Source organism: Cnephaeus nilssonii (genome assembly GCF_951640355.1).
Source record: "Cnephaeus nilssonii genome assembly, chromosome: 12".
NCBI lineage: Eukaryota > Metazoa > Chordata > Mammalia > Chiroptera > Vespertilionidae > Cnephaeus > Cnephaeus nilssonii.
This window is the reverse complement of record NC_137083.1, coordinates 48,637,715-48,661,527: the sequence shown is the minus strand read 5'-3', so window position 1 is coordinate 48,661,527 and position 23,813 is coordinate 48,637,715. Positions and strand designations below refer to the sequence as shown.

At 38.1% G+C, this 23,813-nt stretch overlaps 1 protein-coding gene and 1 pseudogene across 2 annotated transcripts in view; one reads left to right on the top strand and one right to left on the bottom strand.

The window, feature by feature from the left end:
* CNTNAP2 (contactin associated protein 2) overlaps window positions 1-23,813 on the top strand; it is a 1,845,950-nt gene that overhangs the window by 736,692 nt on the left and 1,085,445 nt on the right. The window lies entirely within an intron of this gene.
* Window positions 17,574-18,028, bottom strand: LOC307108673 (ubiquitin-conjugating enzyme E2 B-like; annotated as a pseudogene). Its single transcript has one exon. The product of its transcript is annotated as a ubiquitin-conjugating enzyme E2 B-like (transcript).

Genomic DNA, 23,813 nt, shown 5'->3' with positions numbered 1-23,813 from the left:
AAAACAAGCGTACAAATTCTTATCTGGCGAAACAAAGTACTTTGGATGGTAATGGTGTTTCAGAGCCATAAGGACTCACAGTAGATTAGCGGTGGTCAAAACAGAGTTATAAAGGAGGTAGTAATTAGTATAGGTCTTTAATCATAGAGTTGAGCTAGGAAAATGTTTAAGTGGCCAGAAAGGTAATGGTTATAGCAAATAGCATGAGAAAAGGCTTACAGATAAAACAAGATGATTAGCACTAAGACAATGGAGTGATACAGTGCAGGTAAAGCACAATACCTGTGGGTGATGGAAGATGATTGGGAGAAATTGACTTGTATATAACATAGAAGACCATGAATTCTAAGTCGATTTGTTTTACATTCACAATTGATGCAATAAGCACCAAAATGTCAGTGAAGGCTTTTGAATATGTATATAAATATTTTTAGAATACTTTATGTAGCTATTTTAGAATATTTTTCTGTTCTATAAACTTCATTGAAGCAGCGTGAAACCGCAGTTTGAATCCCTAAGATGAGAGGTAATGGTGTTGCAAGGGTCTGGCCTGGAATAATAGATGTGTCTTGACCTTGCTCATTACCTGTTTTACTGGCGCACTGTGCATTGTACAGCACCACTGGGTGAGGTTGCCTTGATAGATGGAGCTCTCATCTACTTGCGTTGACCCATTTACAGCTGACCTCTGAAGGGGAGAATCAGGCTACTGTGTGATGCCACATTACCAGTGATTTGCTATTCTTATTCAGCTATACCCGGAGGCATAGGTTTGATCAGAAATGTACAGAGTGCAGTGGACTGGTACATCTCTGTGTCCTATAGTAACCGAGGAATATTATGTCATCAGTGCCAAGTTCTCTCACAGTGTCTCTTTTAAAAATAATTTTTAACTGTGCTAGGGGCTGAGCAGATGAAACCTCACTTAGGAAATTAGCTGAATATCTTCATCACAGCATATATCTGGGAGAACAGAAAATCATGGAGCTGGACACATTTCAAACAATGCTGATATTGAGTGACAGAAAGAATGTGGCTCCGTGTTCTTAGAAATAGTATTACAATAATGCATTTCATATTACCATTGTGCATTGTTTTGTGATTTCAAAAAAACAAACATGGAGACAACATGAGAAACTTCCCAGTACCCCTGATTTACAGATGCAAAATTTTGAAAAAAATCCTAAAATGATTACGTGATTACATAATGTGTCACTGAAGTTCAATGAGCATCCAGAACTTGGTCTGTTGTCCTAATAATCAAACATTCCCCTTGTTGTTCTTATTGTTTTTAATTAATAGAGACAATTATTTAAAATGTAAAAGTCAAATATTGAGCTTTGATTAATGCTTATGTAGTTTTTTTAATGATTCTTTTTTATGATGTTTTCAAGATCACTGCATTCCTCACCAAGTAAAACATAGTAGGGCTATCATTTCTTGTGGTATGATCATTTTATTTCTAATACTTCATTCTAAAGTAAAAGCAGTATTAGATGTCTCCTTTCACATTTGAATATGTAATAGTTCACAGTGAATTAGGGTCAAGAGACACCCCTTTGCCTTTTCTACTCAACCAGTTTTAAAAATATATCTCCCATTCTTCCTACTGGTTTAATTCATTTTTTTTAATGTTACATGCAATAAACATGAATATCACAAGAAAAATTAGGGGAATTCCTGCTTCCTCCTAGTGGTGGTTATTTTAACCTCTTAGGTCTTTGTTCATAGATTCACAGGCTTCAGGGCAATGGTCGTGAGTAGGAGAAGGCCTGGGAAGCAGCATCCCTGCTGTGCAGGGTGTGTCTGAGGCTTTTTGAACCCCAACAGACCGAGATTGGCGTCTCTGTGCCTCCTGGACTCTCCTCTGCTTACAGCGTTCACTCAGCCTGACCCCATTTAACCCTCCAGCCTTTGGGACTGGTGCCTCTCAGGTCCTGCTGCCCAGGTTGCAGTGTTCAGAACAGAATGAGATAGCATACATCAGTGTTATCTGGGCTTCAAAATCTCCACTGGCATTGGTAAGCAGCCTGCGTCCGGTCTGAGGAGCAGCAGTTGTGCGAGCAACCTGCCCCCATCCAAGAAGCATCAGCCATGTGAGCAGCCCACTGCCGTAATGGTGAGCGACAGCCTCGTGATCAGCCCACCCCTGTTCAAGGAGCAGCAGCTCTGCGAGCAACCTGCTCCTGTCTAAGGAGCAGCAGCCTCACAAGCAGCTTGCCCTGTTCGAGGAGCAGCAGCCACATGCAGCCCACATCCAACGGAGGAGCAGCAGCCTTGTGATCAGCACCTCCGTCCGAGGAGCAGCAGCTGTGCTAGCAGCCTCACCCCACCAGCCAGAGGAGCCACCACTGCTGCAAACAGCATCCACCAGAGGAGCTGCTGCCAAGTGAAGAGCAGCTGCTGCCACGACCACACGAGGAGCAACCGCAGCCTGAGGAGCCACTACCACCCAAGGAGCAGCCCCTGCACAACTCGACATCTAGATCTATCTGTGAGATCAAAAATGGATAGACAAACCCCCAAAGGGAAGAAAAGGAAGAATCTTCAGAAAAGTGGCTAAATGAAACAGAGGCATGCAATATGTCAGAAAAAGATTTCAGAATAAGGGTCATACAGTTCATAAACCAGATGGATGAAAAAAAATCAAAAACTTATGTTAGAATCAAGAAGAAATGAAGAGTGATATAGCTGCAATAAAAAACACCATGGAAAGTTTCAAGAGTAGACTAGGAGAAGCTGAGGACTGAATTAGCGAATTACTGTAAAAGACAGGGAAGCAAAACACACACCCAAACTGAACTGCAATTGGAGAAAAAAATTAAAAGACAGGAGAAGAGCCTAAGGCAGTTGTCGGCAAACCGCGGCTTGTGAGCCACATGCGGCTAGCGAACCATGGTTTGCCACTCTGTTGATTAATGAGTTTGCCGACCACTGACCTAAGGGAGCTATGGCACAACATGAAACGAAGCAACAGAACAGTGGTGCCAGAACAACAGGAAGAGGAACAAGGGTTAGAAACCTATTTGAAGAAATAATGTCAGAGAACTTCCCTGATGTGGGGAAGAAAAAAAAATCACACAAGCACAGAGAGTCCCAAACAAGATGAACCCAAAAGATGCACATCAAGACATCATAATTATGATAGCAAATGTTCAGGTCAAAGAGAGAATCTTAAAGGCTGCAAGAGAGAGACAGAAAGTTACTCACTAGATTATCAAATGATTTATCAATAGAAACACATCAGGCCAGAAAAAAATGGAAGGAAATATACAAAGTGATGCAAAGCAAGGGACTGAATCCAAGAATACTCTATCTAGCAAGGATATCATTCAAAATTAAAGGAGAAAGGAGCTTCACAGACAAAAAAAAAAAAGGCTAAGGGAGTTTATCAATACCAAGCCAGCAATGCAAGAAATGCTAAAGAGACTGGTGAAAAAAGAATAAATAAAAAGGTAAGAAGGAACACAGGCACAAAAAATAAAAATGGCTACAAACAAGTACCTATCAATAATAACTTTGAATGTAAATGGACTAAATGCTCCAATCAAACGACATTGAGTGGTTGAATGGATAAAAAAAACATGACCCATATATATGCTGTCTATAAGAGACCCACCTCAGAACAAGGGACTCACACAGACTGAAAGTGAATGGATAGAAAAATATATTGCAGAAAAATGGAAATTAAAAAAAAGCTGGGGTAGCAATACTTATATCTGACAAAATAGACCTCAAAGTGAAGGCCATAACAAGAGATAAGGAAGGCCACTAAATAATACTAAAGGGATCGATACAACAAGAGGATATGACCCTGATAAACATAGATGCACCCAATGCAGGAGCACCCAAATACATAAACAAACAAACAAACAAACAAAAAACAAAAAACCTCCTGAAAGATATAAAGGGAGAGATAGACAACAATACAATCATAGTAGGGGACTTTATTTTTATTATTTTATTTTTTAATTTATTGATTAAGGTATCACATATTTGTCATCAACTCCCCCCCCATTCCCATCCCAAACCCCCCCACACGCATGCCCACATTCCCATGGTGTCCGTGATCACTGGTTAGGCTCATATGCAAGCACACAAGTCCTTTGGTTGATCTATCTCCCTTGTCCCCACCCTCCCCTACCTTCCCTCTGAGGTCTGACAGTCTGATCAATGCTGTTCTTGTTCTTCAGTCTATGTTGTTCATCTTTTCCCCTAGATGAGTGAGCTCATGTGATACTAGGAATACACTTATAGGAACCGAAAATGAGACAAGCAATAATGGTTATGCTGAGAGGCAAATGAATCAGTCTATAGTGAATTTCTTTCTGGGCCAACAGTTCTTTTGAGTCCCAATTTCTATGTCCAACAGTTGTTTATGTGTACATAACAGCAATGATATTTCAGTTCCGGATGGTGGACAAATGGTGGTAATGCAGGTCCGACCCTCTCTGGTTTGGTCCTGGGCAATCTGCAGTGACGCACATCTGCTGACTGCTAGTATGGCAAGGCATGGTCAGCGTCTTCCATCCCTGGACTGTTTCTCTTCTGACTTCATGGCTGGAGCACTCCTGTCAATTCCTCTCTGTTGCAGGAATCCACATGGTCTCAGAATTGTTTTCTGAAAATATACAAACATATTCTCAACCAAAAGTTAATAAAGGAATATTTTCTATAAATTTGACTTGCGATCCTTTTTCATTTTTTTGCCCAAACGATTTTCCTTTGGCTTGTTTTGACACTGTGTATGTTTTACCTGGGTGTCTTGCTGTTAGCATTACAAATGAAAGTTAATATTCTAAAGTAAAAATTTTCTAGATGTAATTTATTTACAGGATATTTTTCCTTACATGATATTCTTCTACTATCCCCCCTTTTTTGGTTTAAATATTGGGAGGCTTTTAGAAATTTTATGCTGTAATCTTGATAGCTTTTAAATTTTACTTTTTTGCACTAAAATGTGACTGGTTTAGGTTCATTATATGTTACGCAATTTTACCATGAGATGAACTACCAATAAAAATTTTAGTTAACACTTTAGGAACAGCTTTTTTGTCCAGTACAATTGATTTTTCTAGAGTATTTGCTTATTTTGATTGGCCAATTTAAATTAGTCTGAAAACTTGACTACTATTTTACTGTCAAATGTAATACTCTAACAACCATCTTGTTTTACCCTGTAATTATTAGTGGAGAGGATTATTAGCCTTCTTGAGTAGGCCCTGAGCATTCCTGGTGCTAGGCTGGATTTAGATATCATAGACCCCAGTCCCTGGATCATGGGTGCAAGACATCTCCATCAAGTCTTGTTGCAGTGAGAGGGCATCTGCTGTTGGCCAAGTCTCTGTTACCTGGGTACCAAGTTGAGCTGGGCATGTGAAGCTGAGCAGCCATGGGGGCAGGAGATCTCCTTCAGCAGGGGTGAGGGTTCAGGCCCCTGCAAACTTGGTGGTGGGGGGGTGAAGGTGTGAGTAGGGGACTTTAATACACCACTGACATCACTGGATACATCCTCTAGGCAGAAAATCAGCAAAGAAACAGCAATCCTAAATGACTCACTAGAGCAGATAGATTTAATTAACATTTTCAGAACATTTCACCCCAAAGCCATAGAATACACGTTTTTCTCAAGTGCACATGGGACATTTTAAATAATAGACCACATATTGGGTCACAAGCAAAGTCTCCCAAAATTCAAGAAGATTGAAATCATATCAAGCATCTTCTCAGACCACAATGGCATAATATTAGAAATAAACTAAAATAAAAACAATCAAAAAAATTCAAACACTCAGAAGCTAAATAGCATGCTATTAAACAATGATTTGGCTCCCAAAGAGATCAAAGAAGAAATTAAAAACATCCTGGAAACTAATGACAATAAAAACACAAAAATCCAAATTCTATGGGACACAATGCAAGCAGTCCTGAGAGGGAAGTTTATAGCTCTACAGGCCTACCTCAAAAAAAACAAGAAAAAATGGTAGTAAATCATCTAACTCTATAACTCAAAGAATTAGAGAAAGAGCAACAAGAAAAGCCCACAGTGAGCAGAGGGAAGGAGATAATAAAGATCAGAGCAGAAATAAATGACATAGAAACGAAAAAAAAAAAAAACAATACAAAAGATCAATGAAACCAAGAGCTGGTTCTTTGAAAGGATAAACAAGATTGATGAACCTCTAGCCAGGCTCACCAAGAAGCAAACAGGACCCAAATAAACAAAATCAGAAATGAAAGAGGTGAAATAGCAACAGACCCCACAGAAATACAAAGGATTGTTAAAAAATACTATGAACAACTCTATTCCAACAAACTAGACAATCTGGAGGAAATGGACATACTCCTAGAAAAATACAACATTCCAAAACTCAATCAGGAAGAATCTAAAAATCTCAATAGGCCGATAACTATGGAAGAAATTGAAGCAGTCATCAAAAAGCTTCCAGCAAACAAAAGTCCGGGGGGAGATGGCTTCACAGGCGAGTTTTACCAAACATTCAAGGAAGAACTAAAACCTATCCTTAGACTATTCCAAAAAATTCAAGAGGAGGGAACAATTCCAAGCTCATTCTATGAAGCCAGCATCACCCTAATCCCAAAACCAGATAAGGACAACACAATGAAAAAGAATTACAAGCCAATATCCCTCATGAACATAGATGCCAAAATCCTCAACAAAATTTTAGCAAATCAGATCAGCTAGTACATCAGAAAGATCATACACCATGACCAAGTAGGATTTATCCCGGGGATGCAAGGATGGTACAATATCTGCAAATCAATAAACATGATACATCACATAAACAAATCGAAAGATAAAAATCACATAGTCATATCAATTGGTGCAGAAAAAGCATTTGACAAAATCCAACACCCTTTCTTGATAAAAACTCTCAGCAAGGTAGGAATAGAAAGATCATACCTCAACATAATAAAAGCCATATATGACAAACCAACAGCCAACATCATACTCAATGGGAGAAAACTAAAACCATTTCCCCTAAGAACAGGAACAAGACAGAGATGCTCACTCTCACTACTTTTGTTTGACATAGTACTGGAAGTACTAGCCATTGTGATCAGACAAGAAGAAGAAATAAAAGGCATCCAAATTGGTAAAGAATAAGTAAAACTGTCCATATTCTCAGATGACATGATACTGTACATAGAAAACCTTAAAGACTCCATCAAAAAATTATTAGACTTAATAAATGAATTCTGCAATGTAGCAGGATACAAAAATAACACCAAGAAATCTATGGCATTTCTATACATCAATAATGAACTTACAGAAAGAGAGACTAAAAAAAGCAATCTCATTTACCATCACACCACAAAAATTAAGATACCTAGGAATAAACTTAACTAAGGAGGTAAAAGACCTATATGCAGAAAACTACAGGACACTGAAAAAAGAGATTGAGGAAAACATAAACAGATGGAAGAACATACCGTGTTCATGGATTGGTAGAATCAACATCATTAAAATGTCCATACTACCCAAAGCAATCTATAGATTCAATGCACTCCCCATTAAAATATCAATGGTATATTTCCCAGACCCAGAATGAACTTCCCAAAAATTCACCTGGAATAAAAAAAGACCCCAAATAGCCACAGCAATCCTGAGAAATAAGAACAAAGTAGGTTGGATCTCAATACCAGATTTCAAGCTGTATTACAAAGCCACTGTTATCAAAATAGCCTGGTACTGGCACAAGAACAGACATATATATCAATAGAATATCAGAGAGAACCCTGAAATTGACCCAAACCACTATGCTCAATTAATATTTGACAAAGGAGGCATGAACATACAATGGAGTCAAAACAGTCTCTTCAATAAATAATGTTGGGAAAATTAGACAGATACATGCAAAAAAAAGGAAACCAGACCACCAACTTACACCATACAAAAAATAAACTCAAAATGGATAAAGCACTTAAACATATGACGGGAAACCATAAACATATAGAGGAATCCACAGGCAATAAAATCTCAGACATATGCCGAAGCAATTTCTTCACCGATACCGCTCCTAGGGCAATGGAAACTAAAGATAAAATAAACAAATGGGACTACATCAAAATAAAAAGCTTTTGCACAGCGAAAGAAACCATCAACAAAGCAATAAGAAAGCCCACTGCATGGGAGAACACATTTGCCAATGTTATCACTGATAAGGGTTTAATCTCCAACATTTACAGGGAATTCATACAACTTTAAAAAAGGAAGATAAACAACCCAGTCAAAAAATGGCAACAGACCTAATTAGATACTTTTTGAAAGAAGACAGAAGGAAGGCCAAGAGACATATGAAAACATGCTCAAAGTCACTAATTATCTGAGAGATGCAAATCAAAACGACAATGTGGTACCATCTCACACCTGTCAGAATGGCTGTCATCAACAAATCAACAAACAACAAGTGCTGGCAAGGATGCGGAGAAAAAGGAACCCTCTTGTATTGCTGGTGGAAATGCAGACTGGTGCAGCCACTGTGGAAAACAGTATGGAGTTTCCTCAAAAAAATAAAAATGGAACTCCCATTTGACCCAGTGATCCCACTTCTAGAAATATACCCTAAGAAACTAGAAACACCAATCAGAAAGGATATATGCACCCCAATGTTCATATTGGCACAATTCACCATAGCTAAGATTTGGAAACAGCCTAAATGCCCATCAGCAGATTTGTGGATTAGAAAACTGTTACATCTACACAATGGAACACTGCACTGTGGTAAAAATGAAGGAATTCTTACCATTTGCAGCAGCATGGATGGACCTGGAGAGCATTATGCTAAGCGAAATACGTAAGTCAGAGAAAGATAAATATCACATGATCTCACTCATTTATGAAATATAATGAACAACATAAACTGATGAACAAAAACAGAACCAGAGACAGAGAAGCATCAATCAGACAGTCAAACCTCAGAGGGAAGGTAGGGGAGGGTGGGGGTAAGGGGGAGAGATCAACCAAAGGACTTGTATGCATGCATATAAGCCTAACCAATGGACACAGACAACAGGGTGGTGAGGGTATGAGTGGTGGGGTGGGGTGGGGGGGCATAAGGACAAATATGTAATACCTTAATCAATAAAGAAATTTAAAAAAGAAAAATGATCTTACGTACAATAATATTACATGCAATAAACATTATTTTTTTAAGAATAAAAGTATTTTAAGTATAATAATACTACAAAACTGTACTAACATAGTATGTTATCACAAGAGTTGTAGGAAATATTAAAAATTTGCAAATAACAGGATTACTTCTATTCTAAAATAATTTCCCCGCTCTGGTTCTATTTTTTTCTTTTTTTTTTTTTAATTTTCTAAAGTTTTACATGTCTCCTTTTTCCCTGATTGACCCCCCTGCCCCAGTCATTCCCACCCCTGGTAAGACCCTATTGCCCCTCGCCCCAGTGTCTGTGTCCATTGGTTATGCTAATATGCATGCATACAAGTCCTTTGGTTTCTCTCTAACCCCCTCCCCCTCCCATCCAACTCCCTTCCCCTGCCATTTGTCTCTGGTTCTATTTTTGTTCATCAAATTATGTTGATCATTATATCCCTCATATGAGTGAGATCATGTGATATTTATCTTGCTCTGACTGACTTATTTCATTTAGCATTATGCTCTCTAGTTCCATCCATGGTGTTGCGAATGGTAAAAGTTCCTTCTTTTTTATAGTGGTGTAGTATTCCATTGGGTACCACGGTTTTTTAATCCACTCATCTGCTGATCCCTTTGGCTCTCTTTTTGTTCATCAGTTTTTGTTGCTCATTATATTACACAAATGAGTGAGATCATATGATATTTATCGTTCTCCAACTGGCTTATTTCACTTAGCATTTATCTTTCTCCAACTGGCTTATTTCACTTAGCATGTCGCTTTTAAAATTCATTTTGTCAGATATAAATATTGCTACTCCAGCTTTTTTTTTTTCTTTTCCATTTGCATGGAAAATTTTTTTCCATCTCTTCACTTTCATCCTGTGTGTGGCTTTTGTTTTGAGGTGGGTCTCTTATAGACAGCATTTAGTTGGGTCATGTTTTTTTTTTTTTATCTATTCAGCTACCCTACACCTTTTGATTGGAGCATTTAATCCATTTACATTTAGGGTTATCATGGAGAGGTACTTATTTATAGCCATTTTAATTCTGTATGGCTAGGTTTCTTTCTCTGTTTCTTCTTCTCAGCAGTGGCTTACAGCAGTCCCTTTAGCATTTCTTGTAATGCTGGCTTGGTGGTGATGAACTCCTTTAGGCTTTTTTTTTTTTTTTTTTGTCTAGGAAGCTCTTTGTTTGATCGTCTATTTTGAATGATAGCCTTGCTGGACATAGTAATCTTGGTCTCAGATCCTTGCTTTACATTACCTTGGTTACTTCATGCCATTCCCTTCTGGCCTGTAGAGTTTCTAATGAGAAATCAGGTGTCAGCCTTATGGGAACTCCTTTGTAGGTACCAGTTTTCTTTTCTCTTGCTGCCTTTAAGATTCTCTCTTTGTCTTTAATTTTTGGCATTTTAATTATGATGTGTCTGGGCATGGGTTTATTTGGGTTCTTCTTGATTGTGGTTCTCCGTACCTCCTGAACTTGTGTGACCTTTTCCTTTACTGGGTTAGGGAAGTATTCTACCATTATTTCTTCAAGCACCTTCTCTATTCCTTTCTCCCTTTCTGCCTCTTCTGGCACACCTACTATTCTAATATTGTTACATTTCATATTATTCCACAGCTCCCTTAAGCTGTCCTCCTGGTTTTTAATTGTGTTTTTTTTTTCTTTTTGGTTCTCTAATTGAGTGATTATTTTCAACTCTGTCTTTTAATTCACTGATTTGATCCTCATCTTCCCCTAATCTGCCATGTATTCCTTGCAATGTGTTTCTTATTTGTATTATGTCATTCTTTATCTCAGACTGTTCTTTTTTCATAGTTACCAAGTCTTTTTTCATACTGTGAGCATTTTTAACATCATTACTCTGAACTCTGTTTCAGATAAATTTCTTATCTCTTCCTCATTTATCTCTTCTTCTGGAGAATTCGATAGATCTTTCATTTGGGGTTTTTTTCTTTGTTTCCTCAATTTGGTTGTCTGTTTGGGTTTGTGACTATGTATTAGGTAGATCCTCTACACCTCTCAATCTCTAGTGCAGGGCAGTATTAAAGGCTGTTTCTGACTAATTGGATCAGGCAAAGACTCAAAGCCTCCAGAGACTGCCTCTGTCTATAGACTAATAGGATTCCCACTTGAATTGCTCCCAGGCAATCGTCCTCAGGTGTGGTGAGAGTTTTTCAACAGGGTGGGGCAGTTGCTTCTGCCTGGAGGCTAATTGTTACTTTTAATCTCTTAAGTGGCTTCAGGGCAAGTTCTTTCCAATAGGTTGTGTTGACTGTCTTCCCCCCAGGCAAGGCAGATGTCTATGTGGGAAAGGTGTCCTCCACTGTGTGAGGGAATTACTCAGCCCAGAACACTTGGGGACTTGGGGTGTTAAGCTCTATCCCCTGAATCCCTAGTTCTGGGTTCTGCTCTCACACCTCCACTCCACTTCACCCTCACTCTCCCAGAGCACAAGGTGGGTGGCTCCACAGGGAATTTTTGTGCATTGTCCCTTTAAGAGGGTGCCTGAACTTTCAGCTGCCACTCCCTGGCAGATAGCACCCCACTGCTTTTCACAGCTAGATGTTATGTAGGTACCCTCCTCTTTGGTGTACTCTACTGGAAAGCCCAGCTTCGGGATTAGATCCCAGAGTTCTCAGTGGCACTACTCCCCTCAGATGAGATATCTCTCCAGGACTTCAGTTGCCATCTGTGGGTGCCTGGCCAGCCCTTTTGCTCCTCCACCCCTCCTATCAGTCTCTATGTGGTCTCTGCCTTTGGTCCTTGGGTATCAGGGTTCTCTCCTGTGAGTTTTCTGTTGATTATTCAGGAAGACTTTCCATATTTCAGTTGTAATTCCAGCTTGTTCCTGGGAGCATGTCTGTGCAGCATCCTCCTACTCTGTCGCCATTTTTAATCTCAGTCTAATTTACTTTTTAACTTTACACTATTTACATTTCTATTTACCAAACTTGTTCTTCTTTTATTTTTTTTCTCTTTGTAGCTTTGTGTCTTTAAATATTGTCTCTGGCATACACTCTTTATTATTCTCTTAAGCTTTACACCCCTTGACTATTTGATAGATGACTTATTTCCTTTCATCAAACATAGATGAATTTTTGACCCATGGAAAGTTGAGAAAAGAATTCTCCAGCACACTATTAAAGATGTCTATCCAGTTCACACTGATGTATTAATGTATACATTTTGAGTTTGGCCATACAACCCTATTTTCTTATTTTTTTAATCTTTTAGCATTGAAATGGGATGGAAATATAGGATGTAAAGAGTGGGGAAAAGCAGCAGAAGATAAAAATAATTTTGCAACATATCATGTACTCAGGTTATGTTGTTTTGCATATTTAATATTTTTAAATCCCCTATTCACATATAGAAGTTGGATATCCATTTGGCTATTTCAGCTACCCACTCTAGACCTTCCTGAGTTCTATGATTATTATTATTTTTTTTTTTTTTTGCTTTTCTATTTTTATTTTTTGAAGCAAGTTGGGCCTTTAAAAGCACAGAAGCCTGGTTTTTGTTATGCAAACTGAGGATGAAAAACAAACTATGAAAATAATTTTAAATATACCTGGGTTTGCAAATAGAAGTTCTTTAAAGTCATTTTTAAGTTCCTTCAAAACCCTGAAGTCTATTTATGTTTCATAAATTAGATTAAAAAAAAAACCTTATTAGGAACTAAATTTGTAATAATCCTACCCCCACACCCTGCTCTCTTTTTGTCCTCCTGAGAGTGGAACATACATTGTAGTTTTGTTTGGATGATAAATATACAAACTGTGTGTCAGCAGGTGGAGAGCCAGCCAGTGAATTTCTGCCAATTGTAGCACGCCCAGGTCTCCTTTAAGAAGCAGGATGAATTTAGTTTGTGCTGTGACTGGCTGCAAGAAAGACACTTAACATGCTTTGCATCATGAAGTGAGTCTCCTGTTGCTATCATGAGAAAATATGTTTATGTCTTCCCTCAAATCCATGTTGGGGCACAGGAATGTGAAGCCAGGCTGGTGGCTGCAAAGCAACATAACCTCTGACCTCCTGATACGCTACAAAATTATTTTTATCTTCTGATGCATCCCCCACTCTTCACATCCTGTATTTCCATGGACATAGAAAGGCAGCAGAATTAAAGTCAGAAGTAGAGTGATCATTTAATACTGATTTGAATATAAAATCTATGGCTACTTGCAAGGGAAAACTTCCAGGGCCCATGTAATAAATCTCTGGAGAATTTAAGAGAGATGAACTGTACCTAATTACATCTGACTTAACTAAAACACAGGGACCTCTGTGAAGAGGGAGAGCAGAGCCCCAAATCCTCTGTTCAGCACTCTTCAAGGTTCAAAATAGTTCATGCATTTGGCTCATCTACAGCTATGTGGTAAAACATCCCTCAGCTGCATCAGCCTACCTCTAATGGCCAATGATGAGAAGCCAAAATTATTAAGCTTTACTTTCAGAGATTTTTAAAAACAAACCAAAAAGAACTGATGGCTCAGAATGCCATGCATTACTTCTTTTTGTTGTTTGTTTAAATTCATCTTTATTGTTGAAAATATTACAGATGTCCCATTTGTTTGTTTATTTTTTTTTCCCATTGACCCCCTCCACCCTGTGCCCCCCCTCCCAGGCCTTCACTACTCTATTGACTGTGTCCTTGGGCTATGCATACATGCATATAAGTTCCCTAGTTAATCGCCACCCCCCCACCTTCTATTATTTTATTGCAAGTTAGTGACCAAAATTACAAGTAATATCCCATGGAAACACTGTCTTTTACCTCAAAGCTATAAAGCTTCCAATTTCTTGGATCTGGCTTCACTGTGAGAGTTCAGTGAGGCATTGCCTGCCAGGAATAATATGCTGTGACTTCTAGATCTGTCCTCAGTTGTAACATGTCCACTATACCAGAAATACAAGTTTGGACTCCTCCTTAGAAAATCACCATAACTTGATCATGTTAAAGCTTACTATTATGGAGATTTTATTGCAGAATTTTTTCACTGGGTTAGATTTTCACTGTGCAGAAGTGTTTGGAATTGTATATATACAATTCTATAAATTATAAATTCTGTTTGTATAGGATTACTTTATAGGATATTTCTATCAAGAAAACACACTAAACTACTGTTCTATCCATAACAAAATATTTATAATAGCCATATTGTGATGTGAATATCAGTTTTGTGTCATTTTGCCAAATGTGTTGTGTGTTTTTTGTGTTTTTTGTTGTTTTTTCAAAATGGGAAACAGCCAGATAGAAGACTCTTCCTAAGCCTTAGGTTTAATTTTCTAACAAAATAATTTCATTATATTTATCAAACATTATAGTTATGGTCATGTTGCATGTTTCTAATTAATTATATTTGGTGGATGTATTTGGTGTTTAATGATACTACTCTTTATAATATAATCGACCAGTTTCTTATCTGTAGAATTGAGAACCACTCATCTTAACTTACAGTCATGTGCAAACATGTGTTAAGAAATTTTATATCATTTTGAGAGAAAAGTGGATCTTCTCTAAGATGCAGATTTTTAAAAAACTATATATATTTGTATTGATTTCAGAGAAGAAAGTTAGAGATAGAAACATCAATGATGAGAAAGAATCATTGACTGGCTGCCTGCTGCATGCCCCCTACTGAGGATTGAGCCCATAACCCCGGTATGTGCCCTGACCGGGAATCAAACTGTGATCACTAAGCCAAGCCGGCTGGGCAAGATGCAGATTTTGACACATTTATGATGCTCAACATATAATATTTCTTTAATTAAAGTTTTATTTTAAAATAATTATAGATTCACCTGAATTTGTAAGAAATAACATAAAGAGATCTCAGGTTCCTGTTTTATCCAGTATCCCCCAAAGGTGACATCCTACAAAACTGTAGTATGATTTTACAATCAAATTATTGGAGAACATTTAGACTCTTGCCAGATGGGAGGGGGTCAGGGGACTCGCTGAAAATTGTGAAGGAAATAAGAAGTACAAATTGGTAGTTATAGAATAGTCATGGGAATGCAAAGTTCAGCACAGAGAATATAGTCAATAATTCTATATAATAAAGAGCTAATATGCTAATTAGACCAGACAGCGGAATGACCTTCCAGAACAACCTTCTGGAATGATCAGTGGGCCAGGGGCACCAGGGTTGCGAGGGCTGAGGCAGCCGAGGCGGCCGGGGCTAGGAAGGCCAACTCTTGCATGAATTTTGTGCATTGGGCCTCTAGTATTCTAATAACTATGTATGGTGTCATAGTTATTTAAATTTAAATACCAGATTTATCAGGATGATCACTTAGTAAGTTATACATGATGTCTAATCGCTGGAGTGTACACCTGAAACTAATATTGCATATCAACTGATGGTCATCTATGCAAAGTGTTAAAGGATTCCATTCGGAAGGCAGATAACATTTTCATATGCACTAGGGAATATAGTGAGGCTGTAAAATAACTATCCTGTTGCACACGAAAAGGCGCGTCTTTGGTTATAAAGAAAGCATTAAACATGGCAACTGCTGTATGGATTTTCCATAAATCGGGAGCTATAACTGGCGACTTGTTTCAGGTTCTCACTGAAAAGAACCCCGGGGTTGTGTATGCGCAGCTCCAATATAACAAACCTGTTTGTTCAGCTAAGTCAATTCTGTTAATTTGTTGAAAAGAATCTGTTAAGTGAATCATTTAGCATCCTATAAACAAAACAAAGGGTGATAATTGTACAAATTATTCTTTTCATTTTATTGAGTTGGCAACGTGTGAGCAAAGGCAACCTGCATCTATACTTGGAGTTAAGTAATTAGGTTCTCACAGAAGGAGGTTTTAATTTTAATTTAGAAAAATCCCTTTCTGGGTAGTATGTAAAGTAAACTGCAAAAGAAAGAGATTGGACTCTGGGAGAATATTCAGAGAGCTGTCAAGAGGGTGAAGGTTTGAAAAAACATAGTGGCCACGTGAGTGGGAAAAAGCATCACCACAGAGACAGGACTCAGCACCAGGCCTTGTGGATGTGAAGAAGGAAGAGGAAAGTGGCAGATGTGGCGGAAGATTCTGGTTGGAAGATTAGGAGAATGGCAGTGTCAGCAAACAGTATGGGAAAAGTAGGAAATGGAGTATGTTTTGGTGGTGAAAGGGCAATTTTTAAAAAAATTTGAAACATCATCTAGCTATCCAAATAAAGATGTTTGTCAGACAGTTGGAAATTCTGGCCTAGATCTCAAAATCCAATTTTGGGCTGGAGGTACGATATGGAAATCAGTGCCTTTTATTTGGATTGGAATGAGACCTCCTAGAGGAGGGTTGAGAAGTTAGAGACCTAAGAGAATAGATTGATCTCTGTCCCAGAATCAAAATGAGATCACAGCCTCAAAGAGATATGATAAGGGTACCATGTGCTCTGAAGGGTTGCAGAAGGTCAGGACTGAGAAAGAAGGCTTGGATTTCACCATGTTAGTGCAGAAAATGAATTATAGGAGAAAAAGGGAAAAGTGGGAAATGAGACTTAAGACCTTGGAGACTGGGTATAAAGCTGACGTTCCACTGGGAGGTCAGAAAGGGAGGATATGGTATTGTAACTGATGAAGTGAGTAGGGTTAAATGAAGTTGTTTGTTTTTCGTTTTGTTTTTGTTTTCTTGATTTTTATTTATTTATTTAGACAGGACATTTGCTTTGTTTCACTAAAAGTGCTGAAGCTTGGGGTTTTTAGAGAAATAATTACAGTAAAACCTCAAAGTAATGGACTAATCAGGGTGAGGATGTGTCTGTTAAAGCCGAAAGTCTGTTACATAATAAAGTAGGTTTTCTGAATGCATATGTTAAAAAGAAATTGACAAATTAGTTTACCTGTTTTTAATTATGTAAAATTACACTTGTGTAATTAAAATTAAGTATGAATGAAAAGTTTAATTTCACAGAAAATTTTCTATATGTATTACTGTAATTTTAAATATATACTAAATAGGTTTAGTAAATGCTTGCATTCATCAGTCACTAGGAGTAAGCAAATGCACAGGACTAGCATGGCTTAGCTCAGTGGGAACCTCGGCAGGCAAGTATGAAAACTGCTACAGTTTTTTGGCATAAAGCTTGTATTAAAATAGATTATTATTATTATTATTATTATTATTATTATTATTATTATTTTTAGATTTACAAAATATGTATATTCTGTCATGAAAACTCCACACCAACATTATACACTTGGAAAAAAAATACAAACAGGGTATATTACAAATTTATGTAAGCAATAACTTAGTTCACACCATGCAATAAAAAGTACATTAATCAAGATACACAAGCTTTATAGGTTCTAAACTGAAGAACTTTTCTTCTGCAGAATCCTTAAAACTGGTGGCACCTAAAATTTGTTAGCCTTTCTACTGAGAGGTAAATTATACACAACAAGGATGAAAAAGATTAGCAGACCAGTTGTCTATTATGAATCATTCCATCTTTGTTCAACAATGGCTGAAACTCTTTTCTCATATTCACGTTTGTTTTCCTGATAAAGTCATGCTACTTGGCTGTTAGTTGGACTTTTTGGATTTGGTTCATCCAGCAGAGACTGAATTGAGGTTAAAATAGAAGATGCATCATATGTTAGACTCCATCGATTCTGAAGGATATCTCAACATATGCTACCATCAGCATACACATTTGGAAGAAACATCTTGGATTAAAAACCTAACAGTTAGTGGTTTATTTGGATATTCTTCAGAAAATTCTATTACTAGTTTGAAAGTACCATCGTCAAAGGGTGACCCTTCCAAATATACCTGCATTCCACTGCATGATGTTGTTCTCAGATGGTGCACCACTGACCCACAGGTGGGTCCTCTTGCAATCACTTGAAATCCCGCATGAGTCTCCTCCTCCAGGCGGGGTGGACATACAACTGCCCCTCGGTCCGTCTCTAAAATAGATTATTTTTAATCTCTATCTATAGTTATGGCCTGTCTTCATTTCTAATATTGTTGTTTTCCCCCCCTTTTTTTGGGGGGGTTAGAATTTAGTCTCACCAGAGGTTTTCCAACTTACTTACTTTGTAGAGGGTCATCTTTTGGCTTTCTTGATCTTTGTGTTTTATTTATTTTCATTCTAATCTTCTTAATTGTTTTCTGATACACTCTACATTTTTTGAATTTATTCTGGTCTTTTATTCAAACTTCTGAAGTGTTTTGCTTAGGTCATTGATTTTTATCCCTCTCCTACAATAAATAGTAAAGACTATAATTTTCCTCTAAATACTACTTCTGTTACATGTCACAATTTTTGATATCTTACTCTTTTTATGACTAATGTGTTCTTAGTAGTTATTAACTATCAGATGATTTTTTTTTACCAAGATGTTGTTGTATTTGTCCCCATTTGTCTCCATTGGTAGAGTTTATTCAACTTTACACAGCTAGTTTGTGGCTGAATTAAGACCTGCACTATTTTGCGAGCTTATATTTTTGTTTTTATTATTATTTAGTCAATGTTACTTAACTGCATTGTCTTGAGAATACAAACTGTGTGGCATCAACTTTTGGGTTCTACTCTGACTTAATTGAAGGCCTAAAATATCTTATTTTTCAATCCATCGTTTGAAAAATATCTGATGTAGGGTTTTAAAAATCTATAGCATTAGGCTTATGAATTATTTTGTCTTAATATATCCTCAGTAATTTTTCCTCTGATATACCCATAAGTGAAAGATAATGCTTTCATATTCCATTGTTATGGTAGTTTTATTAATAAAGTCTTATTAAAATAGTTATTCCAAAGAACATTTTTAATACACACTTATTAAAAACTAGAGGCCCAGTGCACAAATTTGTGCACCATGAAAGGAACTGTGGGCTGCAAGGCTGCGGTAGGCACAGGGGCGGGTCTTGGCCCCTTCTCTGCTCCCCTTCCTGGCCCCTCCCACTGTGGCCTTTGGTCCCCTGTCTGCCTGCAGCCCCGCTCCCGCCACCTCCGCTCCCACGCACTGACAGTGCGGGGACAATCGCACCCGCTGATGGTACCGATTGGGGCTAGCCCCAGCAGTGGGTGCAAGCAGGGCCGGTGCCCTCAGGGGTGATCAGGGCCAGCAGCCACCTTTCGCACCCACTGACAGTGCGGAGCCATTGGGGCTGGGGCAGTGGGAGGTGGAGAAGTCCTCAGGGGCGATCAGGGCCAGGAGCCGCCGCTCTCACCCACTGATGGCACTGAGCAATTGAGACTAGTGCTGGCTGTTTGGTTGTTCAGTTGTTCTGGTTGTTCCACCATGCGGTCTATATGCATATTAGCCTTTTATTATATAGGATAATAGGAAATGACCCTGGCCAGTGTGTCTCAGTTGGTTGGAGTATCATCCAGTCCACTGGAAGGTCACAGGTTTGATTCCCAGTCAGGGCACATACCTAGGTTGTGAGTTCCTTCCTCCCTCTCTCTCCAAAAGCAATAAAAATGATAATATTAATAGGAAATTTCCTTTTACTCATGTTTTGATATGGTAGTGGCTGTGAGAGAAGAGGAAGCATTTTTAGATGAGAGCAGAATGTGTGGGCTCTTCACAGAATGCTCAGAAGTTAGTTGAGCCATTCAGGGACAAACTAAATATATGCAAACAAACCGTAGTATAAGTGAACCATTCCTTATACAACTATGGCAGAGTGGAAATTCTCCTGATACTTTAAGATTGTTTGGTCAAGTCCATTGACATTAGTGGCGGTCAGCTAATCTATATAGGTCTCTGTGATTTCTACAAAGTATACCTTTTTATCTTGTACAGCATATTAATTTTAATTTCTAAGAGTAAATGGGCTTCTCAGAAAATAGCCATTATCCCAGTGAATTTGTATTTAATCTGTAGATCTTTGGCCTTATAGCAAATTTAAATTCTGTCTTTAAATAATTTGTTTCTGGTTTGTGTGTTTTTTCTTACTTAAACTAAACTTATCAGGTGGTTACTATACTCTTAGATCAAATGATGCTATCTTATCAACTACCTCAGACTGTTTGATTGAAAAAAATTACATTATAGATCTTTTCTTGAGATCTGACCAATACCTATAGACTATGAAAATAAAAAAGGAAAATAAAGGAACATATGAAACAGAATAAACAATTTTGGTCAATTTACATGACCATTGAGACCCTACACTAAATATCTCATACATTTTCTTATCTATTTTGGTTATTGTTAAATAAAAATATTTTCATATCAGGGTACTTATTCTCATAAGATGATACAAAGAGTAAGATTAGTTTGAGTATCTTGCAAAAAAAATAGTTTTATATCTGTAATTTTTTTCTTTGATTTTCTATATCTACTTCAGTACAAGAGAGGATGATGGGCATGAGCAGACAAAAATAATTCAATTATTAGTGATTAGCATATATAAAAGTGTACATGTTAAAGTTGCATGTCTATATCTTGAAAAATTATATTTTATGGTATACTAGTGCAGTGAAATCCTTTGAATTAGGGGACACTGCCTGATAGAATAAATAATTTAAGTATTGGTATTGTGTAGAAGGATAGCTTTTTGTAGCACACTCTAGTAAAGAAGAAATTCTTTACTGGATTTACTAAAATTTTTGAGTTGGAGGCTTTGACATGATCAATACCATATTTGTATTGCAGAGTAATAAAATTGAAAGTGGGGCAGGGAACTGGGAAACTTTATAATATCTCAGGTATGAAATAATTAAGAAACTCTAAACCCTGAAGTTTAGGGTTTCTTAATTGTTTATTAATTATAGAAATGAAAAGGAAGTAAATGTAAATAAGGAATTGTAACTCAGATTAGATCATGAAAAGCACAGGAGAAGGTGAAGTTAATAGAACCAAAGATTTTAGTAAAAATATGATATTGAAAAATTAGGAGAATTCTAGAGAGAGTTCCAACTGAATATACCCTAAGGACATTCAGAAATAATATTGAGAGACTAGAGCCCCGGCACACAAAATTCATGCATGGGTATGGTCCCTAGGCCTGGCCTGTGATCAGGGCCATCTTCCCTGGCTGCCTATAGCCGGCCCCACCCGACACCTCCCGCTGCCACCCATCCTTGGTTCCCCATTTGCTATTGGGTGATTGGTGCCTGACCACCAGGGGAAGGGACCGAGAGGTCGGCTGTTCCTGCCCAGTTGCCAGCCCCGCCGCTGCCAGAGGTCACCCTCTGTGTGTGGGGTGGCCAGTGGGGCAGGGGCTTTGGCCTGGCGCCACGTGCATTCCCCACCACCCACCCCCAGTCCCTCGTTTGACATCAGGCGATCAGAGGCTGCTGGCTAGGGAAAGGGACTGAGAGGTGGTCAGTGCACCTCATAGTGACTGGTCCAGCAGTTGTTCTGGTTGTTCTGCCATTAGGGTCAATTTGCATATTACCCTTTTATTATATAGGATAGGATAGAGGCCTGGTGCACGGGTGGGGGCTGGCTGGCCTGCCTGATGGGGGCCCCGGATCGGGGTTGGGGTCCCTGCTGGGGGGCGGGGCCAGGCTGGGGAAGGGGCCATGGTCATTCTGGTCTCTGGTTGTTCTGGTCATTTTCACCATTTCGGTCACTAGGCTTTTATTATATAGGATTCTAATTATCATAGGAATTTTGCACACATATATAGCAGTCATTGTTCTGATCAGAAGCAGGCACATTCTAAAGTGTTTACCTAAAAAGAATTTAGTGAAGGGACAGTTAACAGGAGTGTGGCAGGTTTAAGGGAACAAACAAGGGATTAATGAATTCTCGTGAATGACAAACACAGGGAAGCCACTACCATTCCTAGGGCTTACAGAACAAGGAAAGAAACAATATTATCAGGGACCAGGGAGAGCTGGAGCCATGGAAGGCAGGCTGCTGAGAAGGGTGGCCATCTGTTAGTGTGCCCATTAAGGGAAAGCAGGTAGGTGCCCGAGGGCAAGGGAGCCTGAGTCATCCATCTGTAAGCCCCATCATTGCTCAGGCTCCCTGAGGGTCAGAAAATAAACCTCGGCAGTGGAGGAAACAGAGAGTGACAGCAAATATACTGTGGAGTTATGACTGAAGACAAGAAAGTGGATGGCTTCACTTTTGAAAGGTTAGAGAGAACAACCTAATTTTTAATAATCCACAGGAAATAATATCCAATGAAGAGGATGAAGTTGTCTGAGATGAAATAAAATGCAAAGTATAAATGTCCTCAAATAAGAAGATGACTAACTCTGGGGGATGTTGAAGAAAAATTAAATAGCCAAGAAACAATTTATTGGGTCACCATTAGTGATCTTTCTGATTTCTCTTTTGGAAGAAAAGATAGCAGTAAACAAATTGCTGAAGCTTCAAGACAGCACAGAGAAAGAGGGAAATGCAGAGAACAAACGATCTATTTGATAAATTTTGTATTGGAAGGGAGTAGAAAACTAGAACTATTAAATATGGAAGAATATACTGTAAATTTTTTTTCCATGAAAGGTGAAATTCAAATAGAAAAAAATTAGTTTCTTTAGATGAGGTATCCTCATTTTGGCTCTTTTTCTGTAAAAGAAACATTTACTGGGTACTAATCTTGATGTAGAATATAAAAATGGTAGGAAGCATAAGTATATTAAACAGAGAAAGAATAAAGTCATTATTAATGTTCAAATCAGAATACATTTAGTGTCAAACTTATTAATATCTCACAGGGTATCAAGCTATCTAAATGAGTGAATTTCACATTTTGAAAAGACCCAATTTGAAGATAGTAGTTTACTTTGCTATTACTAACCCTCATCCTAAATAAAACTGGATTGTGTTTTTTGATCTTATGCTTTTGAAAGCATTTGATTCCACATTTAGAAAGAGAGGTACTTTTGGTACTTTCCAAGTACAGCTCAAATATACTGCCATAGAAATGTGTCCAATATTTGAAGAGAAGCAATGTTCATGGAGGATAACCTGAGATTAATGCCACCCATCCTTTCCTCTAGAAGCTCTGAGCTGTTTCCAGATTAGGTTAGTCAGCAGAGAGCTGAATATCCACATTGACATTTTGGTTCCCATTGTGAAACTGTGTTTACGAAATTGCGTTTTAAAATTTTTCCATAGGGCTGCATTGAAGGAAACGCCTTATGAGAAATCTCTCTATCTTTTACAGATGTTGCTGAACACTTTGCTCATTGTAAAGCATAGTTCCTTTTACATTGGACTCATTTAACATATCTCTTTCTGGGCTCCATACCAGGCATCTTACGCTTCTTCAAGCAACTGCTTCGATATGATTTATACAGATATGCTGAATCTCACAACTGATTGCGTCGCCATCTGTGTGTTATGCCAGGAATCTTAAAACCAAAGTTTTACAGAACCTGACAAAATATATTTTGTGGTTTTTATCAAAGTAGCATATGATAAGTATTATTAATCAACTAGTATATAGAGTATTTAATTTTAAAAGTGAAAAATCTGTTCCCATTCTCTCCCATCCCTGGTTCCATTCTCCCCATATATTACATATCAGTTTGTTCAGTTATCAGTTTTGATATCAATATTACCTATTGACTATTGACTTCTTGATAGATCAATTCATAGTTAGCTACTTACCTTTCCCCCCATTTCTGGCCTGGTTTTTGGTACATGCAGAAATAACATAGCTATCAAATATAAACAGGTGGGAATGGACATTTTTATTCACTCATTTAATCAAGCAGTAAACAGATTATTATTAGACACTAACCACTAGGTAGGGGG